At 47.5% G+C, this 5,930-nt stretch overlaps 1 long non-coding RNA gene across 2 annotated transcripts in view; it reads right to left on the reverse strand.

Annotated features, from left to right (window-relative positions):
- LOC112550918 overlaps positions 1–5,930 on the reverse strand; it is a 17,216-nt gene that overhangs the window by 6,937 nt on the left and 4,349 nt on the right. Inside the window, exons 2-3 of one of the 2 annotated variants that reach the window (XR_003094996.1) lie at positions 5,373–5,548; positions 1,049–1,297 (exon numbers count right to left, since the gene is read on the reverse strand). This is a non-coding gene — a long non-coding RNA (uncharacterized LOC112550918). Of the gene's footprint in view, positions 1–1,048; positions 1,298–5,372; positions 5,549–5,930 lie in introns of those variants that run through there. The other variant, XR_003094995.1, reaches the window with a different exon arrangement.

Below are 5,930 nucleotides of genomic sequence, written 5' to 3' on the forward strand. Positions count from 1 at the left end.
TACAGTGTTAAAGCAAGTCTCTTATCATAATAATAAAGTGAACCTTAAATACATGTTTCATGAATTCATGAATACATATTTTGCTGCCCTCCCACAGGGCGATGGCCCTCACACAAGGGGTTGGTCTCCCATACAAGGGCTATGACCCCCCAACAGGGGGTTCAACCCCTACACAAGGGGTTCAGCCTCCCAACAGAGGATTCAGCCCCCACACATGGGCTACATCCCCCCAACAGAGGGTTCAGCCCCCCAACAGGGAGTCTGTCCCCCAAACAAAGGGTTTGGCCCCCCAAAAGAGGATTCAGCCCCCAAAATGGGGTTCAGACCCCCAAAAGGGGTTCAGCACTCTCACAAGGGGTACAGCCCCCCAACAGGGGTTTCATACCCCACACAAAGGGTACAGCCCCCCCAATGGGGGCCAAATGGTCCCTGCAGAGGCTATCACCCCCCCTGCAAGGCCCACATGCCCCACCCCAGTCCCCTGATTGCTGCCCCACTTGCCCCATCCTCTGCCAGCTGCTGCAGTCCACTGGCTTCCCCAACCAGCCTCACCCCCCAACTTGCACCCCCAGGCCCCCAAGGCTACCCCCACAACCCCAGGCACCATCACTTAAAAAAAAAAACCCAGAAAAAGAACAGGAAAAAAATGAGAAAAAGCACCTCTGCTTACCTTACAAGCAGGGATGGGGGGGCTTCAGGGCCTCCTGGCAGAGCCCCCTGGGCAGCACAGGACAGCGGGGGGGCAGGAGGGGGCAGGCTGGGACTGTCAGCCTGCCCCACATTGTGCGGGTGGGGCCCCATCTGCCTGTAAGTGCCAGGGTTTGTTTGTTTTTTTAAGTATGGGGTCAGGAGGCAGGGATGGGGGGGCGGCGGGGGAGGGGCCAGCCCTGGCAGGGGTCGCTTGGCTGGCACATGTTTCAGCACCAGGGCAAGGGGCCAACCATAGAGATGCTCTGGCAGCCCGAGTGTCTCTATGGAGGACCCAGCCTCCAGTTGCCTCAGTTGCCTGCCCCGCTTCTTTATACTTTGCTTTTTTTAGACCCTGGGTTCTAATTTTCTCCCTGTGCTGCAAGTTTGCAGCAAGGGAACATTTTTTTGTTCCTGCATGTGCCTGTTGCCCCGCCTCAAAGGGGTTTGAGGCGGGGCAAGATGCACATGCACGCTCGTGTGGACGTGCTCAAGATCTTTAATGGCCACAGCCACTAGCACACACTCATCAAATGGTACATCACTCCGCACTTCTCCTTAGCACAAGTTTTGAGGTCCTAATTCAGCAGTAAGAGTGAAGAATGCTCTCCTTCAAATCAAAATTAAAGGAAAAAAATTAAAATCAACATAGAGAAAAACAAAACAAATTCAGAGCACGGTCCTAATTCATAGCTTGAAAACACTTACGCCAGTTGACAAACTGACTTGTTATCCTGAAAGCATAGATTATGCAATTTCAATTAAAATAATGACTTAGGACTCAACCCTGTACATCTTCAGTAAAACTCAATACTGAAGTAAAAGGAACTTTGGCTGAAAAAAAGTACAGAACTTAGCTCCTGATAGCTAATATACAGCAATCTCTACTTCACTATAGTAAAGTAGCTGAAATACTTATGTACAGTGGCATAAGAACCATGACAGACTGATCGCTTTCTTGGAATCTTTCTGGGCTTGCGAATTAGAGACAAAATGTTAGGGCTTAGACGCATATATCTGATTTCCTTGAGAGCAGGAGTAAGCCCATAATATAACTTTAATTAGGTTTTAGTGCTCCCCAGAGATTTGAATTATGCTGAACAAACATTCAAGTCTTCTAGTTTTTTCCTATTAGGCCTGTTTTTCTTTGCAAGGCTGAAAGCATCAGTTTCAAAGCCCAGAGGTAAGCTCCTAAACTCCATACACAATATATAGAAAAAGCTAGGTGCCTCAGAAGTACAAGCCCAAAAATGTCCCACTAATTCAGGGGTTGCCAAGAATTGACCAATAGGAAATCCACAGTGTATGTCTAAACTCTCACAATTTTCTGGTGCTTAGATTCCTGCAAACAACTCTCTCCATCCCTTTGAGCTTTAGAGCCTGAAGCACGTTCCTGAGGGTAGGTGCCTACAAGTGTGTGTGTCTGTATGTGTGTGTGTGCGCGCGCGCGTTTAAAGAATGGAGCAGGGCTTACTCTTTTTACAACATGGCAGTGGAGGAGTTGGTAGTGCTACCTCCCTTTTATGTAATAGTCTAGTAAGTAGAGTATTTGTCTAGGAAGTGAGATATTTTCCTCTCAGCTTGAGGGGATTCAAACCAACATCTTCCACCTCTTAGGACAGTGCCCTAACTGCCAGGTTATAGGCTATACTAATGAGAAGTCTGATTCTGTATCTTAGTGGTTAGACACTGGGAGTGGGGTTCTTGGATTCCAGTCCTTGATCTCTGGGCACTTGCTATGTTTTACAGTAAATAGCCATTGGATAAAAAAACCCAACAGATAGGATCCTGGCAGCAGGGAATGAAATTCAGAATTGACCCTTCCAGATAAGTGGCCTAGGTATTAGGCTACTGAGTCATATTCCTACTTGCTAACTCTCCTGGCCCCTGAATCTTGCATTCTTTACTGCACAGTGATAATTTTATTGGGAGGGTGGAGTATACCTCCATTCAGTCTAGCCTACAGCCCTCCCTAGAGCAATATCCAGCAAGGGGGAAGTCATAGGTTTGAAAACCATCATGTTGAGAACAGAATTCAGCCCCATTTCCTGGACAAATTCTTTTATCTCTACACTTGTATAAAAAACATAGGTGGCAGTACTAATACTAATTCTTCCTCCATAAATAGCTGTTTTTTAAAAAGAAAGCAGTTATGACTGTATTTTATGAGGGGCCTAATCTTGTTGGCATGTATGAGATATGGGACAGGGAGGTCTGGAAGAGGATGATCCCCTCTCCTCCATCAATGCTGACCTAATGAAGGAACACCTTGAGAGGTTGGATACCTTCAAGTCAGCTGGCCCTGACAATCTACACCCCAGGGTACTCAAGGAGCTGGCGAGCATCACAGCCCAGCCCCTGGCATGGATCTTTGAGAACTCCTGGCACTCTGGTGTAGAGCCTGAAGACTGGAAGAAGGCCAATGTGGTGCCTATCTTCAAGAAAGGGAGGAAAGTGGATCTGGCAAACTACAGGCCCATCAGCCTGACCTCTATCCTGGGGAAGGTCTTAGAAAAGTTTATTAAAGAGGCCATCCTTAATGGACTGGCTGACACCAACATCCTGAGGGATAGCCAGCACAGGTTTGTTGCGGGTAGATCTTGCTTGACCAATCTAATTTCCTTTTACGACCAGGTGACCTATCACCTGGACAAGGGAGAAGAGATTGATGTCATACATCTTGACTTAAAAAAGCCTTCAATCTGGTATCCCAGGATCACCTCTTGGTGAAACTGGCCAACTGTGGCCTTGGGTCCACCATGATCCGCTGGCTGGGAAATTGGTTCTGTGGTTGGACCCAGAGGGTGGAATAGATGGAAGTCAATCGTCGTAGTGCCCTGTGACCAGTGGGGTCCCCCAAGGCTCTGTCCTTGGACCTATATTGTTCAACATCTTCATTAATGATGTGGACACTGGAGTCAGAAGCAGACTGGCCAAGTTCACCTATGACACCAAACTCTGGGGCAAAGCATCCACACCTGAAGACAGAAGGGCGATCCAGGCTGACCTGGACAGGCTCAGCAAATGGGCGGACGAGAACCTGATGGTGTTTAACACTGAAAAATGCAAGGTTTTCCACCTTGGGAGGAAAAACCTGCAGCATCCTTATAGGCCAGTGGTATGCTGGCTAGCACTACGGAAGAAAGAGACTTGGGGGTCATCATTGACCACAAGATGAACATGAGCCTTCAATGCAATGATACAACTAGTAAAGCGAGCAAAACACTGGCTTGCATCCATAGATGCTTCTCAAGCAAATCCCAGGATGTCATTCTCCCCTTGTATTTGGCCTTTGTGAGGCCGCAGCTGGAGTACTGCATCCAGTTTTGGGCCTCACAATTCAAAAAGGATGTGGAGAAGCTTGAGAGAGTCCAGAGAAGAGTCACGCGCATGATCAGAGGTCAGGAAAACAGAACTTATGATGACAGGCTGAGAGCCATGGGGCTCTTTAGCCTGGAAAAGTGCAGACTTAGGGGTGATCTGATGGCCACCTATAAGTTTATCAGGGGTGACCACCAGTATCTGGGGGAACATCTGTTCACCAAAGCGCCCCAAGGGATGACGAGGTCAAATGGTTATAAATTACTGCAAGACCGTTTCAGGCTGGACGTAAGGAAGAGCTTCTTTACTGTCCGAGCCCCCAAGGTCTGGAATAGCCTGCCGCTGGAGGTAGTTTAAGCACCTACATTGAACACCTTCAAGAGTAAATTAGATGCTTATCTTGCTGGGATCCTATGACCTCAGCTGATGGCACCACCCCGCTCCTTCTCTCTCCGCTCCATGGATTGGGCCATTTAGTAGGGGTGTGCAAAGTGGGCCCTATTCGATTTGGATTTGGTCCAAATCTGGGACAGTGATTCGATTCATTGATTCAGATCACTGTCTCTGATTCTATTTGGCAGAATCCGAATCTGAAGATTCAATGCTGATTCAGAGAATCAGCGATTCGGCCATAGACAAAGCTTAAAATTTTTTTTTACACAATTTGAAGTACCAGTGTGGCTCATGAACACTGCAACGCTAGGGCGGATGGAGCATCCCACACGAGTGGGGGCGTGGCCCATGAGCTCGGCAGCGAACCCGGAATTGGACCAGAAGCACTTCCAGTTCACTTCCAGGTCCACCAGAAGTGCATGGGGGTCCCCCCTGTGGCCCCCTTGGCTCAGTGATCAGCCGCGGGGGGACCCTGGGTGCCCCCCCAGATCCAGGAGGCACCAGTTGCCAAGCTGGCGGGGCATGGGGGAGGGGCCCCCGCGTGCTCCCCGGCAGACCCAGAAATGGACCGGAAGTGCTTTTGGTCCACTTCGGGGTCTACTGCTGAGCACAAAGCCCCCGCGCTCCTGTGGGACACTCCATGCGCCCCAGCACTGCAGCATTCACGAACTGTCTGCTACCTAGAGGTATGTAGAAAAAACGTTTAAAGCTGTGTCTATGTCCAAATCATCGAACGTTTCTAAATCCCTCCAAATCAATTCAGAAGGTTCCGATTCAATTCGGAGTGATTAAAGGGTCCTCTGATTTGATTCAGGTTTGGAGATTCAGCCAACAAATCGGGCCAAATCTCTGCCAAATCAAATCAGGGACCAAAGCTTCGCACAACCCTACCATTTAGGGGGATTGGGTGCTGCTAGTCGATCAGGTAAGGAAAGAAGCAAAACTTTCCAGCCAAAAAGGAAAATACTTACTGAGTTTAAATATCTCCAAGATTAGGCAGCTACGAAGAGCAGGGGTTCTTTTGGATTGCATTTTGGACATAGGCATCTAAGGCATCTAAAGTCTTCTATGTCCTCTTCTAGGTGTCTAAGTCCTTCTTGGATCTGGATCAGGAAGTTATTTTTTCCAGGTAAAAGAACCAACAGAGCTGGTGAAATAAAAAGTAATTTTCAGAGTATGATCACATTTTTGTTTTGAACATGTTTTTGAGAGATATGTGAAGGTCACTGAGGTATAAAAAGAGGGTGGCAGCATGAATTGAATTCAAAATAACTCTGTATGTCTTGATTTTCTAAAAAGTAGCAGAGAGTTAGAGCTGCTGAAATGGCAAGTGAATGAGAGAGAGACTGAACCTTAAAATGGGATCTTTTATATTTTTCCACAGCACATAATAGAAGGAGAAAAGAAGTGAAAGCAAGACTTGAGAACACAGACACGTGATTAATTTCAACACAAAGCTACTTCAATACTAAACAAAAAATGGTGTCTGGTAGAAAAAGAGTGTGTTCTGTTCTTTGACAATTATTCCT

Source organism: Alligator sinensis, unplaced genomic scaffold (assembly GCF_000455745.1).
Source record: "Alligator sinensis unplaced genomic scaffold, ASM45574v1 scaffold195_2, whole genome shotgun sequence".
Taxonomy (NCBI): domain Eukaryota; kingdom Metazoa; phylum Chordata; order Crocodylia; family Alligatoridae; genus Alligator; species Alligator sinensis.